Source organism: Dendrobates tinctorius, unplaced genomic scaffold (assembly GCF_039654945.1).
Source record: "Dendrobates tinctorius isolate UK_male_01 unplaced genomic scaffold, ASM3965494v1 ptg000173l, whole genome shotgun sequence".
In the NCBI taxonomy this organism is placed as follows: Eukaryota; Metazoa; Chordata; class Amphibia; order Anura; family Dendrobatidae; genus Dendrobates; species Dendrobates tinctorius.
Window position 1 is genome coordinate 6,697,906 of NW_027361840.1, and position 19,000 is coordinate 6,716,905.

A 19,000-nucleotide genomic window follows, 5' to 3' on the forward strand; every position below is an offset into this window, starting at 1 on the left:
GAGGGGCCGGTTCTTTACTGTAGAAGGGAATCTGTATAATAGTCACCACTGAGGGGCCGGTTCTTTACTGTAGAAGGGAATCTGTATGATAATCACCACAGAGGGGCCGGTTCTTTACTGTAGAAGGGAATCTGTATGATAGTCACCACAGAGGGGCCGGTTCTTATCTGTAGAAGGGAATCTGTATAATAGTCACCACAGAGGGGCCGGTTCTTTACTGTAGAAGGGAATCTGTATGATAGTCACCACAGAGGGGCCGGTTCTTTACTGTAGAAGGGAATCTGTATAATAGTCACCACAGAGAGGCCGGTTCTTTACTGTAGAAGGGAATCTGTATGATAGTCACCACAGAGGGGCCGGTTCTTATCTGTAGAAGGGAATCTGTATGATAATCACCACAGAGGGGCCGGTTCTTTACTGTAGAAGGGAATCTGTATGATAATCACCACAGAGGGGCCGGTTCTTTACTGTAGAAGGGAATCTGTATGATAATCACCACAGAGGGGCCGGTTCTTATCTGTAGAAGGGAATCTGTATGATAATCACCACAGAGGGGCCGGTTCTTTACTGTAGAAGGGAATCTGTATGATAATCACCACAGAGGGGCCGGTTCTTTACTGTAGAAGGGAATCTGTATGATAATCACCACAGAGGGGCCGGTTCTTTACTGTAGAAGGGAATCTGTATAATAGTCACCACAGAGGGTCCGGTTCTTATCTGTAGAAGGGAATCTGTATGATAATCACCACAGAGGGGCCGGTTCTTTACTGTAGAAAGCAATAATCTGTATGATAGTCATCACAGAGGGGCCGGTTCTTTACTGTAGAAGGGAATAATCTGTATGGTAGTCACCACAGAGGGGCCGGTTCTTTACTGTAGAAAGGAATAATCTGTATGATAGTCATCACAGAGGGGCCGGTTCTTTACTGTAGAAGGGAATAATCTGTATGATAGTCACCACAGAGGAGCTGGTTCTTTACTGTAGAAAGGAATAATCTGTATGATAATCATCACAGAGGGGCCGATTCTTTACTGTAGAAGGGAATAATCTGTATGATAATCACCACAGAGGGGCCGGTTCTTTACTGTAGAAGGGGATAATCTGTATAATAGTCACCACAGAGGGGCCGGTTCTTATCTGTAGAAGGGAATCTGTATGATAATCACCACAGAGGGTCCGGTTCTTATCTGTAGAAGGGAATCTGTATGATAGTCATCACAGAGGGGCCGGTTCTTTACTGTAGAAAGGAATAATCTGTACGATAATCACCACAGAGGGGCTGGTTCTTTACTGTAGAAGGGAATCTGTATGATAATCACCACAGAGGGGCTGGTTCTTTACTGTAGAAGGGAATCTGTATGATAATCATCACAGAGGGGCCGGTTCTTTACTGTAGAAGGGAATAATCTGTACGATAATCACCACAGAGGGGCTGGTTCTTTACTGTAGAAGGGAATCTGTATGATAATCACCACAGAGGGGCCGGTTCTTTACTGTAAAAGGGAATCTGTATGATAGTCACCACAGAGGAGCTGGTTCTTTTTTGTAAGAGTAGTCAGTTTAGGAGTATATTTTTGGCAATGATGACTTTGCATCAGTAAAGCACATGCCCCTTGAGCTGATTCTTTACTGTAAGAGCAGTGAATCTGTGGAGTAACTACTCTAGGAGCTGTTTGTTGACAGTAATGGCTACAAATGATTGAAGAAACTCCCCCAGGACCTGGTTATTTACAATAAGAGCTACGAATATGTGAAGTAGCTTCTGCAGGAGCTCCTTCTTTACTGTAAGAGCAGTAAATCCATGGAGTAGTTCCCCTGGAGCTTGTTCGGAGCTGGCTCTTTACTGTAAGAGCTGTGAATTAGTGGAGTATTTCCCCAGGAGCTGGTTTCTTACTGTAAGAGCTGTGAATTTTGGTAGTAGTTCACCAGGAGCTGGTTCTTTACTGTATGGGCTTTGAATTTGTGGAGTAGTTCCCCAGGAGCTGATTCTTTACTGTAAGAGCTTTGAATTTGTGGAGTAGTTCCCCAGCAGCTGGTTCGTTACTGTAAGAGCTTTGAATTTGAGGAGTAGTTCCCCAGGAGCTGGTTCTTTACTGTAAGAGCTTTGAATTTGTGGAGTAGTTCCCCAGCAGCTGGTTCTTTACTGTAAGAGCTTTGAATTTGTGGAGTAGTTCCCCAGCAGCTGGTTCGTTACTGTAAGAGCTTTGAATTTGTGGAGTAGTTTCCCAGGAGCTGATTCTTTATAGTAAGAGCGGTTAATTTGTGGGGTAGTGCCCCCAGGAGCTGTGAATACACAAACAAGTGAGGACTTTAATATAAAAAGACCATAATTTCCTACCACAGGTAAGGTGGCCCGGACAGTGATGTATAGACTCTGATATTGCTGTGTATCCAGTCTGTTGCCATTTGGGCCAGGCAGGATTCCCCCATTCGGGGCTCTTTGCCTTCATCCCTTCTCTCCCATCGCTGGTGGAACTTTCCTCCATACTATCTACCTCGCTATGTATCCATATTGTCCCTGTTACATTTGTGAGGGTCCCTGGTGATGATCACACATATCGGGGGCGGGTGGCCCTCTCCTCCGTGGCGTCTCCCAGCGGCGGCGGACGACTTGTGTTGTGTTTGCATTGATATTTCCTGTTTTCTCTCGTAGCTCATCTTCATCCTCCTCCACATGAATACATCTGAGCCTGTTCTCGGCCGGAGAGTCTCACATGTATGTCAATATTCATCATCATCCTCTGTACCCCGCACCTCCATCCTCCTTTCCTGGGGCCCAGAAATCCCTGCTGGATGAAATCTGGGGTCTCTGGATGTGACAGTCACAGTGTGTGAGGCCCTGTGATACAATGTTACACGGGGTCCTATGATACTTGCCCTTGTATTCATGGGGGGGCGTCACTGATTCCGCCAAAATCACCTTACAGGTAACGTCTTCACACCTCCACAAATCATACAATCTTAGTGTGCGTAAGTATTAACACCATGCATTGAATAAATAATAGCACCTTGCATTGCTCAATAAAGACTCCATACAGTATGGTGGTGGTATGTCGTCACAGTATAGCGGCATTATGTGAGCACTGTATGGCGGGGAGAATAAGTATTTGATACTCGGCCGATGTTGCCGTTTTCCCTCCTACACAGAATGGAGAGGTCTGTAATTTTTATCGTAGGTACACTTCACCTGTGAGAGAGAGAATCTAAAAATAAAAACCAGAAAATCACATTGTAGGATTTTTACATAATTAATTTGCATTTTATTACATGAAATAAGTATTTGATACAATAGAAAAACAGAACTTAATATTCGGTACAGAAACCTTTTGTTTGCGGTTACAGAGGTCAGACGTTTCCTGTAGTTCTTGACCAGGTTTGCACACACTGCAACAGGGATTTTGGCCCCCTCCTCCATACAGATCGTCTCCAGATCTTTCAGGTTTCGGGGCTGTGGCTGGGCAACACTGATTTTCAAAGTCCAGACCAAAGAGGAAAAGCTAAGTGACACTCCATGATGCAGTAAAACAATCCTTTCTTTATTCAATGCAATAGAACATGGGGCAGCGGAGCAGGTGCAGCGGAGGACGACGGCTGTTTCGCATCGATCAGACTCTTCAGTGGGTTCAGGTATGGAAGGAAGTGGATAGGTGGTCCCTATTATAGAGACAACGCCTTCTCCACCACCTCTGTAACAACAATTAAAAGCAAGTATTTTTACATTTAAAACCGACAATCAAAAAAGTTTTTTACAAAAAAAATTATTTTTTTTTTTTTTTTTTTTTTTTACAAAAGGACTGACTTGTTGAATTTATCATTAAAGCCTCATGGACTTTGTGCGTATTATCCATCTGGCCTCCCTACGTAAAAGTAGCTTTTTTAAATCACCACCTTAGTCTGGTAGAGACACCCTTTCTAAGGCCGGGATCACACATGCGAGAAACTCGGACGAGTCTCGCATATTAATACCCGGCACTGCCGCCGGCACTCGGAGCGTTCAGCTGCATAGAAATAGCTGGAGCCGCACGCTCCGCTCACGAGTGCCGGGTATTAAGAAGCGAGACTCGTCCGAGTTTCTCGCATATGTGATCCCGGCCTAACCCAGCAAGACCGAGCCCCTTCGGGTCTGACCTCTGCACATCGCGTATATGCTCAGTCAGACGCACGGATCCTTTCCTTGTGGAGCTTGATTTAAAATGTTCCTCCTAAACTTTTCAGAAAGGGTGCAATAGTTTTTCCTCTATAGAACCTCTTGCCCGGGCAGAAGACGGCGGTATACACCACAAGCTGAGCGCTCCAAGAAATAAACTGATTGACAGAATGTGCGATTCCACCTATGGAGATTGGATTCATTTTCAAGGGAAGACGACAGAAGTGACGAGAGCCTCCTCAGTGATTTCCCTTTACAGAGGAATCTTTTAACCAGTTGTGTTGGGGAACCTGTAACCAGTTACGGACCAGATTATCCTTCAAATTTTGACACCGCCTATAAGTAATTAACGTTTTTTCCTGAACCCCGTCTTAGATCTTTATCTGCACTTAGGACACGCCAGTCTCTAATTATAGAGGAACGTGTCATCACTTTGTCCAGCGGATCCTATTTACAACTAAAGAGGAATCCCTTGGGTTTCGCACAGTTGTTATTAGTGCAAGGGGTCCGAAGTGCTTTGGGACTTGATTCTTAAGCCTTTTTCAGAACTTCTTCAAGAATCTAAGGCTATGTGCACACGCTGCAGATTCACCTGAGGGTTTTTCCGTGCGGAACCACAGGTAAAACCGCAGGTAAAGTGACCTGTTATGAATGAGTCACCGTAGGAGGCAAAAAACAGAAATACTAGCTAAGTCCAGAAAACCAGAGAAGTTGGCAGCTATCGGATTGCAGACCCCTGAACCTATCAACAACAACTAGCAGTAGCTGTGGGGGGTTCCTACGGTGCCCTAGACCCCTCGATCACAGCCGGAGAACTAAATAGCCTAAAGACAGAGAGGGAAATTTAAACTGCCCCAGAGCAGACCCCAAAGCAATAGGCAGCCCCCAACATATAATGACGGTGAAGCAAGATGGAAAAACACTCACACAGAAAGATAGGCTGAGCAAATGATGGGGCCCAAGCTAACTAAATAGGACAGGATAGAAAAGCTGCTGTCTGCAATCCGCCAAAACCCTATCAAAACAAGAGCCAACAGACTGATAGGGAAAAAAGCCCTGAAGACGCTAGGCTTCAAAAAGACTATATCAGTACTCAGGTATTTTCTGAAGACAGAGCAAAAAGGAATTCAGCTCACCCCAGCAGGGAAAGGCAGAAATCAGAAAAACAAGGCAAAACAAAACCAAAACACAAATGCTAAAAGCAGAGCAGAAAACTTAGCTTTTGAGGAGCAGGAATCAGACTGGTCTCCTAGAATCCCTCTGAGAAGTCACCAGCAAGGCAGAAGGGCGTCGGCTGCCTTATATCCAGTCAGCAATTCCAGTCACCCAGTCATCATCATCCTGCTCAGGTGCTTGGTAATCAGCCTCACTACCTTCCTTCACCAGAAGAGGGAGTTCATCAGACCTCAATGGTGAAGGGGAAAATGAACTCACAACAGTGACCTGCGGTTTGGCCTGCGGTTTTGCCCTGCAGTTTCACACCTCTACTATGTTAAAGGTGTGAATCCGCAGAAACAATTGACATGCTGCAAACCGCAGTGTGAGCACAGTGGTTTATAAAACCGATAGGGTTACATGGTACTGTACACTGTCTGTGGAACTGCTGCAGTTCCGCAGGGTCAAAACCGCAGCAGAATCCGCAGCGTGTGCACATAGCCTTATGCGGATAACCTCTGGATAAGAACCAACTTTTTCAGTCATCGTCTTGTTTGTGAGAGGTTATTTTTGGATTTTTGACCCTCCTCAAATGCAGAAACTGACTATATGGTAATGCGGTTTTTGTATGTGTCGGGTGCGCACTAGCAAAATGCAAAACAGACTTTGTCGCAGTTGGTTTTTCATATAGTTCTGTGAGGAGAGTGAACCCTGACATCCAAGAAATGGCGTTCATGGCCCCCAAAAACAGATGTAAAAAACATTAATGACAAAATTACTAAAGTCTTCTGTTGAGCCTGACCAAACGGCAAAACTGTCATCCACATATATAAATACTTATACACGTCATATTTTAAAAAAGGATTTTTTGGAGAAAAAAACAAAAATCTCTTCAAACACACCAAGGTACAAATGTGCTAGCACACGAGCAGCTGGCATGGCTGTCCCTGTGCACTGAATATACCATGTCTCTTCGCGTTATGGGTGAGGATGAACTTCATAGAATCGCAGCTTTGATGGAATCAGAACGTTTATCACTTTGTGAAAGAATGTTGCGAACCGCTTCAATACAAATCGCATGTGGTATTCCCGTACAGAGGCTTTCAACATCGATTGAAGCCAAAGCGAAATCCTGCCATTCTATAGCCTTCGCTGCCCTTCAATTCTCCCGTATCTTTTAAATATGACGGTACATCTTTTAGGAGGGGTCACAGGAGATCCAGTCAATGTACTTAGATAGTGGCTCCGTCAAAGATCCCACTCCTGGGGGAGATGTGGCAGATTTATGGATTTTTGGCATAAAGTACCAATGCGGCTTATTGGGGTACTCTGGAAATAATTTTTCAGCTTGTCTCGGGGAAATAACACCCAAATCTACTTGTTTCCTCAGCGGGGATTGCAATTTAATTTTGATCTTGGAGGTCGGATCATAAGGGGGTATATGTATTCATATCTGATGACTGTCTAAGGGATTCATTCTCATAATAGTCTCTTGTCATTAGAACAATGTTACCCCCGCCTTATCTGCTTTACAATTGACTATGTCTTTGCGATCTTTTAATTTTTCGGTGCAGATAACTCCTGGCGTGAGCAGGGGGACCTTGCCTGCCCAGCAGGATTTTAATCCATGATGGTGTAGTGTGTTACTAACGGTAATGTTTGACACTGTGGTCCCAGCTCTCTTCAGGTCATTGACCAGATCCTCCCGTGTAGTTCTGGGCTGATTCCTGACCCTTCTCATAATTATCCTTACCCCACAAGGTGAGATCCTGCATGGAGCCCCAAAGTGAGGAAGACTGACAGTCACCTTGTGTTTCTTCCGTTCTCTAATAATTGTGCCATCAGTTGTTGCCTTCTCACCAAGCTTCTTGCCTATTGCCCTGTAGCCCATCCCAGCCTTGTGCTGATCTACAATTTTGTCCCCGGTGTCCTTAGACAGCTCTTTGGTCTTGGCCATGGTGGAGAGGTTGGGATGTGATTAAGTGTGTGGACAGGTGTCTTTTATACAGCTAACAAGGTCAAACAGGTGCAATTAATCCAGGTAACGAGTACAGAGTAGGAGGCTTCTTACAGAAAGACTATCAGGTCTGTGAGAGACAGACTTCTTGCTAGTTGTCGGTGATCAAATACTTATTTCATGCAAGAAAATGCAAATTAATTATGTAACAATCCTACAATGTGATTTTCTGGATTTTATTTTTAGATTCTGTCTCTCACAGGTGACGTGTACCTACAATAAAAATTACAGACCTCTCCATTCTGTGTAGCAGGGAAAACTGCAAAATCGGCCGAGTATCAAATATTGTATCCCCACTATGGCGGTGTTATGTGAGCCCCATATGGTGGCTTCCTGTGATCATTGTATGGTGGCTTTATGTGGGCACAGTATGGCAGTGTCATGTGAACACTTACACACGTGGACAAAATTGTTGGCACCCCTTGTTTAATGACAGAAAACCACAATGGTGACAGAAATAACTTGAATCTGACAAAAGTAATAATAAATCAAAAATCTATGAAAATGAACAAATGAAAGTCAGATATTGCTTTTCAGCCATGCTTCCAGAGAATTTATAAAAAATAAACCCCATGAAATAGGCCTGGACAGAAATGATGGTTCCCATGAAAATAATATGACAAAAGGGAAATCGCGGTTTGTCCACTAATTAGCATCACAGGTGTCTACAATCCTGGAGTCAGTGAGTGGCCTGTATAGAGGCTACAGATCCTCACTGTGCTGTGTGGTGACACGGTGTGTATCACACTCAACATGGACCAGAGGAAGCGAAGGAAAGAGTTGTCTCAGGAGATTAGAGAGAAAATTATAGACAAACATGTTAAAGGTAAAAGTTATAAGACCATCTCCAAGTAGCTCGATGTTCCTGTGACTACAGCTGCACATATTATTCAGAAATGTGAGCTCCATGGGACTGTAGCCGACCTCCCTGGACGTAGCCTCAGGAGGAAAAGTGATGACAAATCAAAGAGACGGATAATACGAATGGTAACAAAAGAGCCCAGAAAAACTTCTAAACAGATTAAAGGTGAACTTCAAGCTCAAGGAACATCAATGTCAGATCGCACCATCCGTCATTGTATGAGCCAAAGTGGACTTCATGGGAGACGACCAAGGAGGACACCATTGCTGAAAAAAAACATAAAAAAGCCAGACTGGAATATGCCAAACTACATGATGACAAGCTACAAAGCTTCTGGGAGAATGTTCTATGGACAGATGAGACAAAAATGGAACTTTTTGGCAAGGCACATCAGCTCTATATTCACAGATGGAGAAATGAAGCATATCAAGAAAAGAACACTGTCCCCACTGTGAAACATGGAGGAGGCTCTGTTATGTTCTGGGGCTGCTTTGCTGCATCTGACACAGGGTATCTAGAATCTGTGCAGGGTACAATGAAATCTCAAGACTATCAAGGGATTCTATAGAGAATGTGCTGGCTGCCCAGTGTCAGAAAGCTTGGTCTCAGTCACAGGTCATGGGTCTTGCAACAGTATAATGACCCAAAACACACAGCTAAAAACACCCAAGAATGGCTAAGAGGAAAACATTGGACTGTTCTGTAGTGGCCTTCTATGAGCCCTGACCTAAATCCTATTGAGCATCTTTGGAATGAGCTGAAACATGTCATCTGGAAAAGGCAACCTTCACACACGAGGCACCTGGAGTAGTTTGCTCTTGAGGAGTGGGCCACAATACCTGTTGAGAGGCGCAGACGTCTCATTGATAGTTACAGGAATCGTTTGATTGCAGTGATTGCCTCAAAAGGTTGTTTAACAAAGTATTAAGTTACGGGTCCCATCATTTCTGTCCAGGCCTATTTCATGAGTTTTATTTTTTTAAAAATTAATAGATTTTTTATTTATTACTTTTGTCAGATTCAAGTTATTTGTCACCTTTTGAGTGTTTTTCTGTAATTTAACGAGGGCTACCAACAATTTTGACCACGTGTGTCTATGGTGGCTCTACAGAGTCAAATAAATCGCCATATGGTGCTCAAATGATACTGCTATTTAGTAACCCAAAATGCTGAAATAACACCACTATTGTCTCCAACCAGGAATTAATCCGCGCGGCAAGAAAATGCATTCATTGTGCACATGCCTGTGTGAACTGCCGCCTAAAAGTGCGTGCAGTATAAGAAGTTCTCCATAGACCGGGGTGCCACTCCAAAGCAATAGGCACAACAACTTCACCAAAAAAGAAATACAGATGGCACTCACCGGTTAAAATCTTCTTTATGCTATTTCTTTAAAACATCGGCATAGGGAGGATGGGAGCAGGAGTGCAGATGATGGGAGCAGGAGTGCAGATGATGGGAGCAGGAGTGCAGATGATGGGAGCAGGAGTGGAGATGATGGGAGCAGGAGTGGAGATGATGTATCGTCTCCACTCCTGCTCCCATCCTCCCTATGCCGATGTTTTAAAGAAATAGAATAAAGAAGATTTTAATCGGTGAGTGCCGTATTTCTTTTTTGGTAACACCACTATTGTGTTCACTCAATACCACCGCACTGTGCTAAAAACAAACCATGGGCAATTAATACCAATTCTCTGACCAAATAAAGCCGATATACAGTCTAATTACATAGACGTCATGTAATACCAGTGTTGTGCAATTTATATAAGGATTTGTGGTGGTCTCAAGCGTCAGAAGCCCCAGGACCTTGGATCACCGCCTCCAGCAGGAGACACCCTGTGTGACTACAAGGTTCATGTGTCCAAAAGCCCAATGACTGGACCTTCATTTCACTGCAGCTTTGCCTCACCCTTTTTTATCCGAGTGTTCTTTATAACGAGTCCTGTCTGTGTAGTTGTTGGTCTGGAGGGTTAAAAGCCAATCAGCAAATAGACAAAATTGGAGTATGGATTGTGAGATTGTCGGTGGTCACGTATCTGCTGACCCCTGTACACCGTGTAACTGCCAACAACCGTAGGCCCTGCATCTGCCAATCCTGTACATGGTGTATCTGACGAACCCATATGCCCTCTGTCTGCTGAGCCCTGTAGACCCTGTATCTACCAACCCTGTATCTGCTGACACCCATAGACCCTGCATCTGCTTATCCTGTAGACCCTATATCTGAAGACCCCTTAGACCCTCTATCTGCTGACCCCTGTAGATTGTGTATCTGCCAACTCCCATAGACTCTGTATCTGCCAACCCCTGTAGATTGTGCATCTGCTGACTCCTATAGACCCTGTATCTGCTGAACCCTGTAGATTGTGCATCTGCTGACTCCTATAGACCCTGTATCTGCTGACCCCTGTAGATTGTGTATCTGCTGACTCCTATAGACCCTGTATCTGTCGGCCCGTATACCCTGTATGTGATGACCATTGTAGCCCCTGTAGATTGTGTATCTGCTGTCCCCGGTAGACCATGTACCTGCTGTCCTCCGTAGACTGTGTATCCGCTGACCCGTAGACCTGTCTCTGTGTTTCCATATTTCTGTCTTTTTCTTACTGTTGTGTCTCTGCTTCTTCTCGGCTTCTCCTTTCTCCAGGTTCTTCTGAAAAGCTTCAGACTCTTTCTGGCCAGATCCAGTCTCGATCCCACCGGGCCCTGCCTGTCGTGAAAGAAGAAGATGAGATGATCCTTCAGGGAAATCACTGACAACTTCTTCTCTTCTCCTTAGACTTCTCTCATGAACTTTCTCAGTGTTTTTCTATCCTTGAATCTTTCATCTGGAGACGTTGTAGATAAAATATGAGCCTTCTCCTTCATGGGGACAGCAACGCTGACCTGCTGGATGCGATAGGACTTGTGTCTGTCTGTGGATGCTGAGTGTAATATTGGCTCCTGTCTCCTGGTTATTCTCACGTCCATAGATGGTTTCCACCATGGGCGGCCATTGCCGTGTCACATGAGGTTGGACTTCTCTTCATAGCACATAATCTGGTCCAGGTCCTCCCATTTCCTGACGTCTCTGGTCACTGCCATCATCCTGAAGTAAAGTCTACAGGAGGGAAGCACAGCTCTTGTGTACAACCCCAGTTCTTAAATGCACACCACTCAGCTGCTACGGGGCCCCCGGTGGCAGCGGAGCAGCAGCGGGTGATAGGAAGCAGAAGCCGGCTGCTGGGGCTAAAGCCTGTCCACGCTGCTAAAGAGATAAGAGTATTCACTCCTCCCCTCGCCCCCATGGGCGTGGAGAGGGGTGAATATTCATTTCACTTTAGCTGCGGGCAGTGTTCGCCGCAGTCTGCACAGTGAACATAAGTCACGTGTACCAGCACTGTGCATACCGACCGCTCTCCCATTGTCTTAGGCCTGTTTCACACTTCAGTTTTTTCTGTCAGTTACAATCCGCCAAAATAGCGGAAAACGGATCCGCAAGCGGACTGACAGAAACGGGGCTTAGAGGATCGGCGGTTGTACGGATCCGCCGAAGGTAAAAATTTAAAGGAACTGCGCCTGGGGGAAAGAGAGAGAGAATTTTCTTCCAGCAGGCAGAAAAGATTCAGGGTTAAAAAGGGGAAATGCAGATCCGCAGGGCAAAAAAACGTTAGAGGCTCCGTTTGAGGATCTCAGCGGACGGCAAAAATTTGGCGGATCCGCAAAAAAACGGATCCAACGGATGGCCATCCGTCAAGATCCACCGCTAATGCAACTCAATGGAAAAAAAACGGATCCGCCAAGCAAAATGGCGGATCCGTTTTTTTGCAAAATTTTGACTGATGGTGACAAACGGAAGTGTGAAAGAGGCATTACTGGGAGGAGCAGTGGCAGAAAAAGTCATCAGAACGCAAGGTTGCTGTGTTACTGACAGTGTGCCGCAGTCTGCAGCAGGCGAGCGTGTCAGCCGTGCTATCAGTGACGCCCGCACTGCTCTCTAACTGTGGGAGGAGCCGCGAGCAGGACGTCCTCCTAGTGTGACGTCATCACTACTCGCGGCTCCGGCGCTCGGAGCTACTCAGAGCAGTGCCGGCGTCACTGATAACAGCGGACACGATCACCTGCTGCAGACTGCGGAGCAGTATTTGTAAGTAATGAGCGCTCTTGTGTCCTGATGACTTTTATGTCACCGCTCCCCCCTGCGTTGAACAAGCAGAGAGACTGGAGCAGCTCTTGATAAAGGTAACACTGATTGGCCGCAGCGTTAGCTTTGTTTGTGTCCTCTTCTCCCCGGCCGTACAGCACAGCTCAGCTAATAAGCTGCTGTCATCTATAGCGCGCTTTACCCTCCCCCACAGTGTAAGCGGCAGAGGGAGATCGAGGACACCCTGCCACATCTGCAATGATTGAAGGAAGGCCCCCTGCCAACCTAAAAGTAAGTGTAAATGGGGGGCCTTTAGTCTGGGGTGATAGAGGAGGGGCTAAGTTACTTAGAGATGAATGAGAGCCCCATTACATCATCTCTCCTTTCACTCCAGACTGACTGCACCCCTCCCTCTATATCAACCCTGACTGCACCCCTCTATATCACCCCTGACTGCACCCCCTTGCCCTGGAATCACCCTGACTGAGCCCCTCTCCCCCTGTATCACCCGACTGAGCCCCTCTCCCCCTGTATCACCCGACTGAGATCCTCTCCCCCTGTATCACCCCTGACTGAGCCCCTCTCCCCCTGTATCACCCCTGACTGAGACCCTCTCCCCCTGTATCACACCCGACTGAGACCCTCTCCCTCTGTATCACCCCTGACTGAGCCCCTCCCCCTGTATCACCCCTGACTGAGCCCCTCTCCCCCTGTATCACCCCTGACTGAGCCCCTCTCCCCCTGTATCTCCCGACTGAGACCCTCTCCCCCTGTATCACACCCGACTGAGACCCTCTCCCCCTGTATCACACCTGACTGAGCCCCTCTCCCTGCATCACCCCTGACTGAGCCCCTCTCCCCCTGTATCACCCGACTGAGACCCTCTCCCCCTGTATCACCCCTGACTGAGACCCTCCCCCTGTATCACCCCTGACTGAGCCCCTCTCTCCCTGTATCACCCAACTGAGCCCCTCTCCCCCTGTATCACCCCTGACTGAGCCCCTCTCCCCCTGTATCACCCGACTGAGGCCCTCTCCCCCTGTATTACCCCTTACTGAGCCCCTCTCCCCTTGTATCACCCCTGTCTGATACCCTCTCCCCCTGTATCACCCCTGACTGAGACCCTCTCCCCCAGTATCACCCCTGACTGAGACCCTCTCCCCCTGTATCACCCCTGACTGAGACCCTCTCCCCCTGTATCACCCTTTACTGAGCCCCTCTCCCCCTGTATCACCCCTGACTGAGCCCCTCTCTCCCTGTATCACCCGACTGAGCCCCTCTCCCCCTGTATTACCCCTGTCTGAGCCCCTCTCCCCCTGTATCACCCCTGTCTGAGCCCCTCTCTCTCTGTATCATCCCTGACTGAGCCCCTCTCTCCCTGTATCACCCCTGACTGAGCCCCTCTCTCCCTGTATCACCCGACTGAGCCCCTCTCCCCCTGTATTACCCCTGACTGAGACCCTCTCCCCCTGTATCACCCCTGACTGAGACCCTCTCCCCCTGTATCACCCCTAAAACTTTTCTTTCCCTTGTACTAACAAAATGAGGCCCTTCGTAAATTGTTATGGTCTTAGAGGTGGCAGAGAGATTTCTTTAAAAAGTGTTTTGGGGGATGTGAGGGAAAACTCTTTCGATATTACTCCAATATACAGAAGTGATTTAGGACCCCCAGCAGTATAAGAGGGGGCATTCACATAATGTGTTTGCTGCAGAAATCAAATAGCAAAGTAACAGCGGAAATATCCACAGACATTGTGCAGACATTGCTGCGTTTACTACTACACAATGATGCGCCTGCACCACTGACCTGATTCTTTGATGAAATCGGTAGTGAATATCCACAGCATAGATTGACACAATGTTCATGTTAACTCTTCATTGGTCAATTCCTGCCGTGGATTTTCTCACAGTATAGGTGAGATGTCATAAAATCCACTACACTGGTGCTATAACACCTTGGCCTAGTGGTTAATAAACACCAGGTGACATTTATCATTGAGTTTGAACCAAAATGTGGGCGCCAACCCCTGCTATATCATTAAGACATGTACTATCTTATGCCGTGATATTAGCGTGTTATTTTGCACAGTTGGTGGTCTTGTATTTATTTCTATGTAGCTACATAGTGGGCCCCAATTATCTCTGGTGGACCCGAGGTGCTCCAGTCCAACGCTAGTCTCACTAAATGAGAATATCATCAAAAAGTGAGTTTATTTCAGTTCTTCAATACAAAAAGTGACTCTCCTCTATTCTATAGAGTCATTACACACAGAGTGATCTATGTCACGGGTTTATTTCTGGTAATATTGATGATGATGATGGCTTACAGCCAATGAGAACCCAAAAGTCATTATCTCAGTACATTAGAATAATTAACAATAAACCCCTGTAAAGGCTCCTAAGAGTTTATAAAGGTCCCTTAGTCTGTTTCTGTAGCTCCACAATCATGGGGAAGACTGCTGACCTGACATGTCCAGAAGGCAGTCACTGACACACTCCACAAGGAGGGGAAGCCACAAAAGGTCATTGCTACAGAAGCCGGCTGTTCACAGAGTATATTTTTCATGATATTCTAATTTAGTGAGAAGCACCTGTAGATATTGATGACCTGTCCTAGTGATTGGTCACTAATATCTGGGGGGGACTGATGCCCAGCACCTCCACCAATCAGCTGCTTGTGAACGGAGCATGAACAGCTCAGCTCCATACATTGAGTAGTGGTCGTTCTCGGTACTGCAGCTAAAAATTTCTATTGAAGAGAAAGTTCTCTAAGCTGCAGTACTAAGACCGGCCATTTCACAGTGGATGGCGCTGTTCTGCCTCTGATCACTATGTACTTCTAGCCGTAGTTGATCAGTGAGGCTGCGTTCGTACAAAAGCTGACCCAGTTTTTCCTACTTGCTTCAGTTTTGTTCTCACACCTTTTTGACTGAAGATGATATAAATTGCTTTGTCAGGACTTTTTTAATACATTGATAAGAATCTTTGGATCCGTTTGAAACGGATCAAACTAGGCAGAAACTGTGGAGTACAAGGTCTGCGTCTTCCCAGGTTCACCCAAGTCTCACCGATCCCCATAGACTTTAATGGCCTAGTCTGAGAATATGAAGACATTCTGCGTCTCACGGGCCGGAGACTCGGACACTGATGTCTGTATGGAGCAAAGAGACCCTGTGATTCCATGTACGGTCTGAGAAGCAACGGACGCACTCGGGCGTGCGACATGGATGTAGGAATGTACTAAAGGGGACGGGTGACGGACAATCACCGATCTGTAGATGACCGATCCTAAGGATAGTCATCACTATAGAAGTCCTGAAAAAAGCTGTCACTCATCCCATTAAGAAGCGCACTGTAGCGCCATAGCATGCAAACGTGAAATATGAAAAATGAGGGAACCTATGTAAATGTCAAGTCGGGGTTGCGGTGACAAAAGTGCAGAGTGGCTGACAACCCGTAGAAGCGCTTCAATAGCGCGAAATGGCCGTTGTCAGCCACTCTGCACTTTGGTCACCGCAACCCTGACTTGACAAGTAACTTTGTGTCAATAAAACAAACATAATTTATCCCGTGGAGTGCAACCATTTTCTTCTGTTTGGAGCTTAAGATTGATTGCTACGAGGTTAAGCACCCGGGAGTCCTGCATGGATCTACTGCCGACCGAACACCACCTGTGCATGTAAAGGTAAAAGCAGTGCCGTCCGCTCTACATCTCAGTGGTTATACTTGAACCCATGTAAATCCTCTCCTTAGGCTGAAGTCTATATCTCTGTGGAGGGGTGGTGGCCCTGCTGTGATTAAAAACACCTGCGACTAAGAGGTGGAGTGCTCAGTCAGAAGGTTAATGAATACAAATTTAAAAAAACTGACCATCACATCCAAATATAAACAGTGTGAACAGGTGCTTAACCTAGAGTCACCAACTCGTACACATTCAAACAAAAAAGGACGCACACTGTAGCGCCATAGCATGTAAACATCAAATATGAAAAATGAATTGCATTCCTGCATTAGAAGTATGAAAAACTGAGAAAGCTTAGGGCATAAAAAGGCCAGTTTATGTGTACCTGGAAGCCACGGTAAGGCGTTTCTCGTATTCCAGAACCATAACATGGAATACGAGAAACAACTTTAGGTTAGGGTCCTGGAGGGGAGTCGTGGAGGGCACGGAACCGGTTGGAGAGATCCACCAAAGGGGTGTAGCTGGACCTTCCAATGGCACCTAGATCAGGGCTAGAGAGTCAGAGGGGTCACACTCTAGGGCGGAGGCTTGAGACCCGGACCCACTCTTACCCTTGGTTGTTTTCCTGTTACCCTTTTTTTGTTGTGACTGCTCCCCCTCTCCCTCATCCAGACTGTCACCGGATGAAGGTTCCTGGGAAGACATGGCGCCCGCCTGCTCCTCCCTTTCAAGTCTGACTTCCTCGCTCAATTCGCTGTCTTTAGGATCCTCAGCTGCAAGTGAAGTACCCGGGTCAGGGTTTAGGGTCATTACTTCCTGCCCCCTGTTCCCATGGCGCTGCTCCTGCCTCCTGATGTTGGATGGCGGCAGCTTGCTCCTCACCGGTTCCCTGCCTCCTCCTCCCCTACTGGTCCCTTCACCGGCAAGATTAGTCCCGGCTTTTGCCTGTCCTGCACTCGCCGCTTTCAGGACCGCATTGGCAAAGGAACGCGGACAGCGACTGAACGGATGACCGAGGTCACCACACAAGTTACACCTAATCCTGCCACAGGTAGCAGCGAGATGGCTGAGGTCCCCACACAGTGCGCATTTCTGGTTGGTACACTGAGCACTACAGTGTGTGGGGCTACCGCACCTGTGACAGACCTTAGGCTGCCCCTGGTAGAAAATGTAGAGGAAGATATATGGGTAACAGTGTTTCCTGAAACCTTCAATTTCACCATGAAGGTCCAGGCCCCTGACCAGATGCCAAGGTCGTCGCGGGTCTTCTCAGGAAAGCCGATGATGTCGCCATATCGACCAATCCAGGTGGAGATGTCCATACAGGAAAGTGACTCGTTACTGGTCAAAATGGTCACCTTCCTGACTGAGTTCTGGCGGGATATTGGTACCAAACCTTGCCATTTGGGGCGACCCCGAGCCAGCTCATGGCGAGACTAAAAAAGCTCAAGGCCCTCCGGTCTCACGAAGCTGACATCGAAATAGGAGGTCCCATAGGGATGGATCAAGGCAAAGATGTCATATGCCACGAAGCCCATCCCCAGCAGGAGCTCAGCAACCTTTGACCGATCAGGACAGGCATCCTTGCTTACCCACTGGAGACGGGCCACGTTCCTACGGTTACTCCTCTGCCCCGGTGTCGGCAGAGACCAAACAGTCTCTGGCCCTCTATCTCGGAAGGCAGAAAGACCGTGTCTCTATCCAGAAAGACAGCTCAACCTTCCTCCCGTCTACAGTGATGGAAGTCTCCCCTTTCTTCAGGGCGTCCAGGAAGCACTGCTGCAAGTCACCGTCCTCAGGGCCACTACTACTCCCAGCAGTGACAGCTCCTGAATAGCTTGGGGCTGAAGCCCCCACCACCGCTGGGAGGGCAGTGGGACCACTACTTACTTCCCCTCCACCAACACCAGTGCTGCTCTCCTCATTCACTCCACCACTACTCCCATAATTTCCTGCATCACAAATCCCATCATTCACTCCACCACTAGACCCATCATTTGCCGCACCACAACTCCAGCCATTCACTCCACCACTACTCGCATTGGTCACTCTACTACTACTCTCATTTTCTGCACAGCTCCTTTCATTCCCCTTACCGTTATCGCCACTTCCCATCACCCCATTACCACTATTCTCACCACCATTTGTTCCACTGTTTTCTGTACCTTCTACAGTCACATCCATTCTTTCCTCTCATGTCTGGAGTCTCTGCACTCACACCTGCTAGACCGGGGGAGGGGTGCTGCACCACACCCGTTTTCCCTTGATTAGTGACTGTTGTGTCTCTGGAGCGCTCTGCCCCCCTACTGCAGCAGTTGGCACTTTATTATCCTGGGCATAATGTTTCTGAGCTGCTTGCCCTGTAGCAACAGACTTCGGGGTGCTGGTGTCACGTTTAGGTGCTGGGGCATGCTGTCCCCCCGTCACAGCAGAGCACCCAGTGTTCCTTGCAGATGATTTTCCCTGCTTTTTCTGTATATTTTTTGCACAAGGCTCTGTCCCAGCCGCGTGTCTCTTCTCTGTTGAGGCGCACTGCGCCCCTGTCACAACAGTGTGCCCCCCTTTCGCCGCACCATGCTCCTCAGCCCTGCCCCCCATAGCACCAGCATCGGCCGGCTCAGCTGCAGTGAGCAGGGATAGATTCTGCCCACACTGTCCCCCTTTTGCAACGGCATGGACATCCTTCTCGCCCTCCTTGGCCCCGGTGATAACCGGCTTATCCGCAGAAGGCAGGCAGGGAAGCTATGGGGGTCCCCTATGTCCGGCGCCGTGAGTACCTCCACAGCCTCTCTCCCTGCACTGTTCCCTGCACATACGGCAGCATTGCCGGACGTCCTCCTCTCCCCACCTTGTCCATGCCCCGGGCCCATTGCAGAGCCCGTGCCTTTAGTTTTGGTGGGGTTTACACAGGTGGTAGGCGTAACATGTGACATTGGTACATATTTGTTACTCACCACCTCCCGTGCAGTCTCCTTCCTCTTCCTCCTCTTTTTGGTCTCCATTGGTTCGTCCT

General features: G+C 47.4%; 1 protein-coding gene across 1 annotated transcript in view; it reads left to right on the plus strand.

Moving 5' to 3' along the window:
- The window catches only part of TMIE (transmembrane inner ear), a 99,684-nt gene that overhangs the window by 65,096 nt on the left and 15,588 nt on the right, over positions 1 to 19,000 (plus strand). The window lies entirely within an intron of this gene.